This window comes from Anomaloglossus baeobatrachus, chromosome 2, assembly GCF_048569485.1.
Source record: "Anomaloglossus baeobatrachus isolate aAnoBae1 chromosome 2, aAnoBae1.hap1, whole genome shotgun sequence".
Classification (NCBI taxonomy): domain Eukaryota; kingdom Metazoa; phylum Chordata; class Amphibia; order Anura; family Aromobatidae; genus Anomaloglossus; species Anomaloglossus baeobatrachus.
In genome coordinates, this window is record NC_134354.1 from 548,446,731 (window position 1) to 548,460,598 (window position 13,868).

Consider the following 13,868-nt stretch of genomic DNA (forward strand, 5'->3'; position numbering starts at 1 on the left):
GTTGTGCCAGGTCAGGACTAGGCTCCCTGACACTTTTCCCCCTACCTCTTCTTCTAACTGTTACCCAGCTACCTACCTCTGGGTCCTGATCTTCCCCACTTCCACCCTCCTCCATATCACTGGCCCCAGCCAGAGAAAGCTCAGTGAGCTCTAAACTCCTCTCCAGGTTTGCAATGCCCCTTAGTGTTGCAAGCTGCTTATTTAGATCAGTTACCTTGGCTTCCAAATACGCAACATGCTTGCATCGAGTGCAGACATAGTCACCCTCGAACGGCTGCTCAAGGCATGCATACATCTGACAAGATACACACCTGGTAGCATTGTCCATGGAGCACCTATCAAATGGGGATAAACAGTAAAGTAGAAAAACAAAGAGAAAAAAAATGAAAAAAACCCAATGGGAAACGTATAAGGATGAATTCAAACTATGTTCTTGTGTCAAACTATGTAATTGTGTTGAAACTATGCACTTATCTTAAATTCAGCACTTTACTTCAGTTCAGCACCTCGCTCGCTCAGCACCTCGCTTGTGCTGGGTGGTTTATATAGATGTACAATGACTATCAGAAGCTGCTAGAAGCTTCTAGAAACAGGTGTGACTAATCCTACTAATTAAATCACAAGACTAACTTTTTTTTTTTTTCACAGAATCACAAACAGACACACAATTCCCTAAAGAAATTCAACAATTACAGTTATCACCACTATGTAATTGTGTTGAAACTATGCACTTATCTTAAATTCAGCACTTTACTTCAGTTCAGCACCTCGCTCGCTCAGCACCTCGCTTGTGCTGGGTGTTTTATATAGATTTCTATTTCTCCGATTTGGATGTGAAAACTCTCATATTGCAGCTGGGAGTGTGCACTTTCAGCCCATATTATATATATAATTGTATTTCTGAACAGGTTTTTGTAAACAGCTAAAATAACAAAACTTGTGCCACTGTCCAAATATTTCTGGCCCTGACTGTATACTGTATGTACTATAGCTTCACATTGTTTTTTGATAACAGGTATTTACAATGCACAAAAGGTTAAAGAGTTTATTTTGGAAGACTACTTAGTCCATTATTTCCAAATATTAATCTTTACCAGTCTTCATTTTACAGCCCCTTTAAAATGCACTGTTAAGCAGTGGCACGCTAATTGAGTTCCTGTTATAGGCACATAAAATAGAATGTTATTATTCCTGATTGATCTATTTGAATTGTTTAATAAAGCTTTCCCATTTTATGCAACACAAAGGGACTTTCCTGCGTAGTTCATTAATCCAAACTCTGGTCCTTAGTAAGGTATAAACAATAATTTAAACCCATTACATATTCCTCTATTACTATGTTTCTCCTCTTCTATTGGTTTTATCTGTGTTGTTCATTTGATTTTGAAGGTAACTTTTAAAAATTCAATTTACTGATACACCTACAATACTGTTTCATTTTAAAGTACATTTTTTGTTTATGAGCAAAGATAGGCTGGTTCTCCCAGTCCTATCTATTAAGCAGGGGCTGTGCACAAACCTATTGTAGCGTGACAGCTCCAATTTCATCTGTCATGTGTCTTGTACTCAACAGTGTGAATAGCAAATAATGCAAACCTTGCATGCAACTCTTTTATTTAATACATGTCTTACTTATTAACAGTTGCCACAAACTTAATGAAAGTTGCATAAAATAAAAAGCAGTTAAGTTTCTGGGGGAAAAAAAACCCTTGCAAATCAATAACAAATCTGTCATGAAATATCTTGCTAAAATTGCCTAAAACATGCCATTAAAGAAACGTTTTTCTGCAGTAATATAAACCCTTTAAGCCTTTAATGCTCTGTAAATTTCTCATTTTTGTGGTTTGTTTTTTCCTCCCCTGCTTCCAAGAGGTATAACTTTTAAATTTTTTTGTCTCGCTATATGAGGGCCTGTTTTCTACAAGACAAATTGTGGTTTTAAATTGATTTGTTTATTTTATGATACAATAAACTATAAAATGATAAAAAAAAATACAAATGGGATAAAATAGTGAAAAAAAATGAAATTATGCCACAGTTTTTTTGGGGGTTGTATATATGGCTTTCATTGTGTGGTAAAATTGACATGGAGATTTGTTTCTCGAGGTCAATACTATTAGCAATGATAAGGATCTTGGGAATTAATGATAGAAATCACATTTTTTTTTTTACAAATTTCTGATATTTTTTCCACGTCTATGGAAGTTTGGTATCACCGTAATTTTATATCCATCATGGGTTGTTAAATTGGTTAGAAAGGACCTGTCACTTATCACAACTAGAGATGAGCGAGCCTCTGAAGGCTCGAGTTCGGTTCGGTTTGACGAACCATTCGACGAACCTCTCGAACCCCATTGAAAACAATGGGAGGCTAACACAAACACAAAAAAACACATTATAAATGTACACATACAGTTAATAAACATTGCCATTACATTTACAGGTCCCAGCGACGCGTCCTGCACTCTTTCTCCCACCGCTTTTCCTTCCGATAATTGCTGCATCCTCCCGGTAACCAGCACTGATGATAGGACCTTCCATGACGTCAAAAAAAGCATGTGACCAGTCACGTGTCTATTATCTCATTGGCTACAGACTGGTCACATGGCTATGACGTCATGCTAGGTCCTGTCAGTGCATCTCTCCGGTACGCGGTGATCGTTCCAGCATCTCCGTATACCAGCGAAATGCTCTGGCACGTGGTCGGCTTCACCGTTCCGTTATTCACCGGCTGCCACAGGCGGTCAATAACGGAGATCACTGTTGCTATAGCAACCCGCCTGTCAGCGATGATGTCACCGCTTACAGCCTGCAGCCTCTGCTCGCTCACTCACTGAGTGAATAGACTGCACGGGGAGCAGCAGCGTCTTCCTCCCATACAGCGCTGTCTGATGTAGCAGAGCTGCATGGGTTGAAGGAGAAAGAAGACAGAAGACCATGGATCATGGAGGGCTGACAGGGAGTAATAAACATGGAGTCTCTAAGTGTGTCTGTGTATTTATTTCTATTAAAGTATTTTTTCTCTGTGTGGTGTCTTTTTTTTTAACCCTTTATTGGAGATTCTTAATGGCCGGGTCAAACTTGCCTGACATTAAGAATCTCTGGCTTAATACTAGCTAGTAAAACAAAGCTAGTATTATCTCATGATTACCCAGCAAGCCACCCGGCTTCAGGGCTGCTGGAAGAGTTGGATACAGCGCCAGATGATGGCGCTTCTATGAAAGCGACATTTTCTGGGGCGGCTGCGGATTGCAATTCTCAGCAGAGGAGCCCAGAAAGCTCAGGCCAACCTGTGCGGCGGATTCCAATCCCCAGCTGTCTAGTTGTACCTGGCTGTACACAAAAATGTGGCAAAGCTCATGTCAATTTTTATTTTAATTATTTCATGAAATTTATGAAATAATTAAAAAAAGGGCTTTCCTATTTTTTTTTATTCCCGGCTGAGTACAAATAGGCAACTGGGGGTTGGGGCAGCCGTACCTGCCTGCTGTACCTGGATAGCATACAAAAATATGGCAAAACCCAGGTCATTTTTTTGGTGGGCAAAAGACTCCTGCATACAGTTCTGGATGCAATATGCTGTGCCTTGTAGTTCTGCAGCTGCTGTCTGCTCTCCTGCATACACTAGTAAATGGAGCATGCTGAGCCTTGTAGTTCTGCAGCTGCTGTCTGCTCTCCTCCATAAAGACAGACAGCAGCTTCAGAACTACAAGGCTCAGCCTACTCCATCCAGAACTGTATGCAGGAGTTTTTTGCCCCCCCCCCCAAAAAATTATGTGGGCTTCACCACGTTTTTGTATGCTAGCCAGGTACAGCAGGCAGCTACAGGCTGCCCCCAACCCCCATCTGCCTATTTGTATCCGGCTGGGAACCAAAAATATAGGGAAGCCCTTTTTTTTTAATTAATCATGAATTTCATTAAATAATTTTTTTAAAAAAATGACGTGGGCTTCGCCCAATTTTTGTGTCCAGCCAGGTACAACTAGGCAGCTGGGGATTGGAATCTACAGCTCAGGGTGCCCAAGCTTTCTAGGCACCCCAGTTGCGAATTGCAGTCCGCAGCCGCCCCTGAAAATGGCACTTTCATAGAAGCACCATCTTCTGGCGCGGTATCCAACTCTCCAGCTGCCCTGGTGATGGGTGACTCGCCGGGTAATAATAGGGTTAGGGCTAGCTGTATATTATCAACTGGCCCTAAGCCCGAAATTCATGGTGTCACGCCAATATTAGACATGGCCACCATGAATTTCTAGTACAGATAAAAAAAACATAACACACAGAAAAATATTTTTATTAGAAATAAAACACAACACAATTAGTGCCTCCATCTTTATTGAAATAAAGAACCCCCCTCCGCAGTAATCCTGGGTCAAGGGTCCCGCGCCGTCCAATCCAGATTCAATATTATCTGATCGGTTTACTGGAAGGCAAAGCGATCAGATGATGTGTCAGGTTCAAGGGCCTGAATCACACGACACAGCAGCTGATTGTATAAATGGCTTTTATACAATCAGCTGATGCATCAGTGCAATAAAAAAAGAAAGAAAGAAAGACAGAAAGAAAGAAAGACAGAAAGAAAGAAAGACAGAAAGAAAGAAAGAGATAGAAAGAAAGACAGAAAGAAAGAAAGACAAAGAAAGAAAGACAGAAAGAAAGACAGAAAGACAGAAAGAAAGAAAGACAGAAAGACAGAAAGACAGAAAGAAAGACAGAAAGACAGAAAGAAAGAAAGACAGAAAGAAAGAAAGAAAGACAGAAAGGCAGAAAGAAAGAAAGAAAGAATGCAAGACAGAAAGAAAGAAAGAAAGAAAGAAAGAAAGAAAGACAGCCAGAGAGAGAAAAAGACAGAGAGAGAGAGAGAAATAATGAATGCAGCCTCATTCCGTAAAGCGACTCACAGCTGATGTCCGACTACTCCCCTCTTTGCATAATTAAAATACAATTATAAATAAAGAATAATAATTAAATAATTTAAAATAAAAAAAAATCTTTACTGACACAGTCAGGACTTGAACTCATGAAGTTATGCTTCTTAGGCGAGCGTTTTATCCATTCAGCCACTGGCTCCAATGAGGAACATAGGCAGATTTCGTAGTCTTGAGGTCTGCAATGCAGACTGAAGTCTGAGGTGACAGCGCGATTCTCTTTATGTGCTACGTGGAGCGGACACAGAGCACTCGTATTCTGTAGCAGAGCTGACAGTCTCGTGTGGATTACTTCGGACCTGGAGGGGTATTTGGGGATTTTAATAAAATGGTGAAAGAGGATTTTTTTTGTCTTTTATTCCAAATAAAGGATTTTTCCCTGTATGTGTTTCTTTACTTTCACTTTGAGGTTGATCATGGAAGGTGTCTCAGGGAGACGCCTGGCATGATTAACTCATTATTACCCCGATTGCCACCGCATCAGGGCAATTCGGGATGAGCTGGGTGGAGTCCCGGGACTGTCGTATCTAATGGATGCGGCAATTCTGGGCGGCTGCCTGCTGATATTGTTAAGGTGGTGGGCTCCCAATAACGTGGCGCTCTCCAATCTGACAATACCAGCCTACAGCCGTGTGGCTTTATCCTGGCTGGTATCAAATATGGGGGAAACCACATTTTTTTTAAATTTATTTTACGTCACGATATAGAGCCGCCCACCAGCAGCTGTGATTGGTTGCAGTGAGACAGCTGTCACTCATTGTGGGGCCGTGTCTGACTGCAACCAATCATGGGTGCCGGTGTGCGGGGAAGGCATGGAATAACTGATTAAATAATGAAGCGGCAGCCATTTTCAAAACACGTAAAGACGCCGCAGATTTGTGACAGCCGTGCAGCGAAGCGCCCGTAATCGGTGAGTAGGAAAGAGAGAGGGATTGTGCTGGGGATGCAGGACGCATGCAGACAGCAATGTGTGCACAAAGCCTTACTGTGAAAAGCCACGTTTTTGGTGCTTGAACGTTCTCGAACGTAACTCGATCTGTCGAGCTTTTAGGAAAAACCTGGAGTTTGTCGAACATCTCGAACACCCCCCAAAATCACTCGAACGTGAAATTGACGAACTTCGAGCCTCGACCATTGCTCATCTCTAATCACAACTAGGGATGATCGAATACCTCAAATATTTGGCTTTGCGAATATTCGACGAATCACTCGTCGCTATGCGAATATTCGATGTGCAATGTAAGTCTATGGGAAGCCCAAATAGTTCCGAATAGTTGTTTTTCGGGTTTTCCATAGACTTACATTGTGCATCGAATATTCACGAATAGTCGAATAGCGGCGACCTATTTGGAAAATATTTGCGAAGCCGAATATTTGAGGTATTCGATCATCCATAATCACAACTATGGATTTTTTTTTACCTGGCCTAAATGCCACTGTTTTCTTGAATCTGCCAGTGATACTGTGTTTTTTTGAAAAATAAGACACTGTCTTATTTTTTTTTTGCCTCCCAAAAAGCACTAGGGCTTATTTTTAGAGTAGGTGTTATTCTTGGAGAACCATGATTTGGGTAAGTTTACCTCCAAAAAAGTAGACCCCTTCCCAGGAGAATCATACATACCAGAGATATCTGCATGGTTACCAGGTCCTCCCTGTGACCTCCAGCGGGTACTACCAGCAGGTATGCTGCACGCCATCCTCCCCTACTTCTGGACGATACTCACATACATCAGATCGCGCACACCCACACATCAGATCACACACACATCAGATCATACACACAATCACCGATCAGATTGCACACACACTCACTAGTCACTCACCACATTCGGTGGCTTCAGGCCGCAGGGAAAGATGGCAGGAAGTTACGCATTGTAGGTCCTGTAAGCATTCCATCAGCAGCTGCAGGTCCTTTTACTCCACCTCACTGCATCTCAGGATTTTGCTGGCCAGAAGAAATTGACATCACTGTATGGGGTGAGTGTGTGTGCAAACTAATGTGTGTGTGTGTGTGTGTGTGTGTGTGTAATTTGATGGGTGTGGGTGGCGATCTGATGTATGTGGGGGTGTGATCCACTGCAAGTCCTTTGCTCGACGTCAGTAAGTATGATTGTGGACTGTCCACTGTCTATAATGACGTGTCCTACAGTATCTTTAACTTTTTTAGCTCCATGGACACTTTATTATTGAACCGTGACTAGGGCTTATTTTCCGGGTAGGGCTTATGTTTAAGCCTTACTCTGAAAATGCTGAAAATTCCTGCTAGGCCTTATTTTTGGGGAAGGCCTTATTTTTGGAAAAACACGGTACTAGTGGTGATAACAAGCCCTTGGCTAACAAGATTAGCTTTTCATACAAAGTACAAAATGTTTGTGGATACATATTACAGAAATAAAGATGAGAAGGAACAAAAAATTAGCTAGGTTCAAAGAAACAGTTGTTTTTTGACCAGGTAATGATTACATATTAAGGGCAAGTACAGATGATTGATTATATGGGAAACATCGGATTGCACTTGGATGACATCTGAGTGCAATCTGATTTCCACATACAAAATGGGGAAGTTTTTTTTCCATCATCTCCTCAAAGTGTGTTCTGATTCTCTCATCCAGAGGAATCGGCTCACACTATGCCGACACAAGGATCAGAGTTTGATCAGAGTGTTATTTGAATAATTGGCCAATTCATTCTGAAGAGAGAATCTATGGCCGTCTGCACCTGCCCTTATGGAAATTGGACTATCTTTTTTAAATTCCTGTACTCAAAAGAAGGGTGTAATTGTAGGATTTCTGCTGTCTCAATATCAAAGGTTATTATTATCAGCACCTGTTTACAAAATTCAATAAAAATAACATTTTGAAATGGAAACTGGACAAGTTATCCCAAACAAAATTGTTAGTAAAGTCCCTTAATTTTCCTTCACATCATCATATCCCATAAAAGAAATAATAACAGAGAAATGTCCTCATAATAGTACTTCAAGCAAAACAGAATGATTTTTTGGACCCAGAATGCATTACAATGGATGGTAATTGGCTACATTGACATTAGGGACATCAGATGAGACCCCTGAAAAGCATATGCTCTAAAGTACCCACGGTTACTAATGCCAATGACATTGAGGATAGGGTACATGGACATGGTGATGTGATAGCAATAGTTAGATAGGTAGCTTCACAACACTATTTTAGGGCTGTGAATTTGCTGTAAATAAAACAGACAAGTTGCAGGCAAGTTTCACTCAAGTCACATGTCATGGGTGACTTGCATTGAAGTGTGTGGCAAGTGTGTGTCTTGCAATTTGCAACCACGACACCATAGGAAATCATTACATGATGTGATTTCACAAAATACCATATGTCACAGTGCAGGGACTAGCTAAATATACAAGACCAATTTTTGGGCCTGGAATACGAATTGAAAAAAAAAATTAATCCAGTTAGGCCATGTGCACATTTAGTATTTGGTGAGTTTTTTACCTCAGTATTTGTAGCCAAAACCTGGAATAGGTAGAAAAGGCAGAAGTGGTGACGTGTGTCTATTATACTTTTCCTCGGATTGTACCGTTCCTGGTTTTGGCTATAAATACTGAGGTAAAAACTCATCAAATACTCAACATATGCACGCAGGGCTGGATTATAGGCGGGGCAGGCGGGGCTCCAGCCCAGGGGCCCCCACCAAAAGGGCTTCTAAGGGGGCCCCCACCACCAGGGCCATACTTGTCAGCATTTTTTTTTCTTCACACCCTCTCCCCCTCCGTAAAGACAGTCTAATAAATCAGCTGTGTTTTCGGAGGGGGGGGAGGCGGTGCACCGGCATTTATTTGTATCTGCGTCTTTAAGACGCAAAAACAAACTGCGGGCACAGGACGCTGAATGACCCCGGAAGTACCAGTGCTTGCACTTCCGGGGTCAGAGGTGTGCCAATGAGCTCCCTATGTGCTGCGGCCATCATGGGCGTACCCAGCGAGGGGCGGCGGGCACCTGCCCCCCCCACGTAAATACATTTGAACAGTGCGCCGGGACTGGGCCCCGCCCCCGACGTGCAGCAACGTGATGAGATCAGCACCTTGCTGACGTCATCACAGTGCTGCGGGCGCCGGCACACAGGCGAGATCAGATGGTAAGCGCTCCATGAAGGAGCCGAAGAGACAGGTTTAATTAATGATGATGAGTGGGGAGGGGCTGAGGACACATAACGGGGAACATCTGTGAAGGAAGTGGAACACAGCTTTGTGGCAGGCAGAGGAGGAGCACTGTATTCCGAGGGAGGGGGGGAGGCAGGAATGTGTAGGGATGGGGCAGTGTGATTTGTGTGTGTAGGGGCCGGGGTGATGAGGGTTGCGTTGTATTGTGTGTGGGGGGAGGGGTAATGGGGGGGTGCATTTTGTGTGTGTGTGTGTGTGTATAGAGGTGATGGGGGGTGCATTGTGTGTGTGTGTGTGTGTGTGGGGTGTGTGTGGTGGGGGGTGATGGGGGGGATGCATTGTGTGTGTAGGGGGTGATGGGGAGATGCATTTTGTGTGTGTAGGGGGTGATGGGTGGGTTCATTGTATGTGTGTTTTGTGTAAGGGGAGTTATGGGGGGTGCATTGTATTTGTGTGTGTGTGTAGGGAGGAATGGTGGGTGCATTGTATTTAAGTGTGTGTGTGTGTGTGTAGGGGGTTATGGGGGGTGCATTGTGTGTTTGGGTGGTGATGGGGGATGCATTGTGTGTGTGTGTTTGTGTGTGTGTGTAGGGGGTGATGGGGTGTGCATTGTGTGTGTGTGTAGAGGTAAAGGGGGGTGCATTGTGTATGTGTGTGTGTGTGTAGGGGGTGATGGGGGGTGCATTGTGTGTGTGTGTAGAGGTAAAGGGGGGTGCATTGTGTGTGTGTGTGTGTGTGTGTAGGGGGTGATGGGGGGTGCATTTTGTGTGTGTGTGTGTAGGGGTAAAGGGGGGTGCATTGTGTGTGTGTGTGTGTGTGTGTGTGTGTGTGTAGGCGGTAAAGGGGGGTGCATTGTGTGTGTGTGTGGGGGGGGGTGATGGGTGGGTGCATTGTGTGTGTCAGAGCTGTGTGTGTGTGTGTGTCAGAGCTGTGTGTGTGTGTGTGTCAGAGCTGTGTGTGTGTCAGAGCTATGTGTGTCAGAGCTATGTGTGTCAGAGCTATGTGTGTCAGAGCTGTGTGTGTCAGAGCTGTGTGTGTCAGAGCTGTGTGTGTCAGAGCTGTGTGTGTGTGTGTGTGTCAGAGCTGTGTGTGTGTGTCAGAGCTGTGTGTGTGTCAGAGCTGTGTGTGTCAGAGCTGTGTGTGTTAAAGCTGTGTGTGTGTGTGTGTGTCAGAGCTGTGTGTGTGTGTGTGTCAGAGCTATGTGTGTGTGTCAGAGCTGTGTGTGTGTGTCAGAGCTGTGTGTGTGTGTGTCAGAGCTGTGTGTGTGTGTGTGTCAGGGCTGTGTGTGTGTGTGTGTCAGAGCTGTGTGTGTGTGTGTCAGAGCTGTGTGTGTGTGTCAGAGCTGTGTGTGTGTGTGTCAGAGCTGTGTGTGTGTGTGTCAGAGCTGTGTGTGTGTCAGAGCTGTGTGTGTGTCAGAGCTGTGTGTGTGTCAGAGCTGTGTGTGTGTCAGAAATGTGTATGTGTGTCAGAGGTATGTGTGTCAGAGGTGTGTGTGTGTGTGTCAGAGGTGTGTGTGTGTGTCAGAGCTGTGTGTGTGTCAGAGCTGTGTGTGTGTGTTTGTCAGAGCTGTGTGTGTGTGTGTCAGAGCTGTGTGTGTAAGAATCAGTCTGTGCAGCACCCCAGAACTATATGGGTCCCCCAGAGCGCTATGTCATCTATCCCAGTAATGAGTACACCACCAGAGCTGTTTGCCACTCCAGTAACGTCTATGCCCCCTGCCCCTCCTGTAATGTATATATTGTAGCCCCCAGCCCCTCCTGTGATGTATATACAGCAGTGCTGTCAGTGTGCAGTCATGTCTGTTAGTGACAGCCATCGTGAAACACAGCCACATGTCCTAAAGGAGCTGGACGGAAACAAGCGGGAGAGGTGAGTGAGGCTGCTGGCGATTTCCCCATATTAATACCTGTAAAGGCTCATGCACACGTAACTGCTGAATATTCTGCAGCGATTTGACAGCACATGTGCACGTCAAATCGCTGCAGAAACACTGCATAATGGATGCAGTTTTTCTTTACAAAAAATGCCGATTTCATGCGCTCTGGCTGCTGCCCCCACCATAGACAGAGTGGGAGCTGTATCCATAGCGCACGGAATAATTGACATGCTCATTTTATGAACTCACAGATTTGGGTCAACATTTTAGCACCCAAATCGCTGCGTTCATAAAAGCAACGTGCGCACGTATCATGCACAATCTACATAGATCGTGCTGGGGACGCAGGACGCATGCATTTACACTGCAGTGCTGTACGCAGTGTAAATGCATGGAATTACGCAACGTGTGCACGAGCCCTAATGCGTCTGTGTCTGCATGTGTGTCAGTGTATATGACTGTGCATATATTTGTCTGTTTATATGTATTTTTCTGAATTTGTCTTCAAATATGTATATATACATATGCCTGTGTCTGTGTGTGTATGTGCGTGTCTGTGTGTGTATGTGCGTGTATGTGCGTGTCTGTGTGTGTATGTGCGTGTCTGTGTGTGTATGTGAGTGTCTGTGTGTGTGTGTGCGTGTCTGTGTGTGGATGGGGTCCACTGAGACTCTTTCACCCGGAGGCCACAAAAACCTGGAGCCGGCCCTGGCTGCCTTAACATTGGGATCAATAAAAAGTATGTGAGTAAGGTTCTGTACGCACGTTGCGTATTTGCATGCAGTTACACTGCGATCTGCACCTCAGCGTAACTGCATGCGTCCTGCGTCCCCAGCACAATCTATGAAGATTATGCAGGAGCCGTGTGCACGTGGTGTATTAGAGCGCAGCGATTCGGCTGCTGCCTGAAGCGCTGCGCTCTAAGTGACATGTCACTTCTTTCATGCGCTTTGGATGCAGCCCCTGCTCTGTCTATGGGAGGGGCTGCACTCAGAGCGCATGCAATTGGCTTTTCATTACGGACGCTTTCTGTAGCGATTTGAAGCGCATGTGTGCTGTTCAAATTGCTGCAGAAATTTCTGCAGAGACAAACGCAACGTGCGCACATAGCCTAACTCTACTATCTGTGTATAAGTGACGGATGTGAGTGATCCTGGACTGTGTCTGTATTGTAGTACTGTAAATCTGAATGTGGCAGAACAGGATAAGATAAATGTTCATTGGATTTATATCTAAATGCTACGGTTCGCGCTCTACTGTTATGGCTAAAAATGTTAACGTTATGGGGCCCCCACCAGATTTTCTGCCCAGGGGCCCCCACCAACCTTAATCCGGCCCTGTATGCACGTGGCCTTAGTAAGAAAAAATTACAAACACACATACTGCTTGATTCCTCACAATCTTCAACTCTGTGTGCAATAAATGTATTTAGGATTTAGGATTAGTCCCTTATCGTGTATGTATAGGGGAACCCAAATAGCAGAGCTGCTCAGAAGACAAGATAAGGAGCCTGAAAACAAAGCAAGTCTACCCACAGTATATTGAATGCCCAGTGGAAAACAATTATTCTGCTCTACGTAAAATATTTATTTAATTTTTTTACAGTGAAAAGGTTATGTTTACCTAACATAAATCACATTGTGACATTTCACTCAGCTATACTAAAGTCAAACAGCAGTAAGAAAAATGCCTAAAAATATCAAATTTTCATTTTATTTTCATTCCGTGTGACTTTATAAGGCAAATGAAAAGACCCAATGCTATACACATTAGTTAAATAGTCAAACAATATTGCTTATCTACACATTTCAAGAATATTTTAAGATGTTCATTGACCTTTAGGCTAGATTCATACACTGTATTTTGACCATATGATCATTTCTTTAATTTATTTTCTACCATAAGTCCACAGGTGGGGAGTTCTTGAGAGCTATAATTATTTCAAACATGTTCTGTGAATGAATAATGGGATGTCATGTTTGTTATAGTGAATACTTATACTTATTGAAATTAGATTGTTGACAATTAACTATGTATACACTACGACATTAATTGTTGTGTTATATTAACATTATATAATATCCTGCACTTTTCTATGTAATAATACAATATGATGGAGGCTTTCACATGTGGAATGAAATAATTAACAAAAAAGTGTTAAACAACTGAAAATATGTCTTATATTCTAGGTTCTTCAAAGTAGCCACCTTTTGCTTTGATTACTGCTTTGCATACTCTTGGCATTCTTTTGATCAGCTTCAAGTCACCGGAAATGGTCTTCCAACAGTCTTGAAGGAGTTCCCAGAGATGCTTAGCACTTGTTGGCCCTTTTGCCTTCACTCTGTGGTCCAGTTCACCCCAAACCATCTTGGTTGTGTTCAGGTCTGGTGTAACACCCCATCACTCTCCTTCTTACTCAAATAGCCCTTACACAGCCTGGAGGTGTGTTTTGGGTCATTGTCCTGTTGAAAAATAAATCATGGTCCAACTAAACGCAAACCGGATGGAATAGCATGCCGCTGCAAGATGCTGTGGTAGCGATGCTGGTTCAGTATGCCTTCAGTTTTGAATAAATCCCCAACAGTGTCACCAGCAAAACACCCCTACACCATCACCCCTCCTACTCCATGATTCACGGTGGGAAACAGGCATGTAGAGTCCATCCGTTCACCTTTTCTGCGTTGCACAAAGACACGATGGTTGGATCCAAAGATCTCAAATTTGGACTCATCAGACCAAAGCACAGATTTCCACTGGTCTAATGTCCATTCCTTGTGTTCTGTAGCCCAAACAAGTCTCTTCTGCTTGTTGCCTGTCCTTAGCAGTGGTTTCCAAGCAGCTACTTTACCATGAAGGCCTGCTGAACAAAGTCTCTTCTTAACAGTTGTTCTAGAGAGGTGTCTTCTGCTAGAACTCTGTG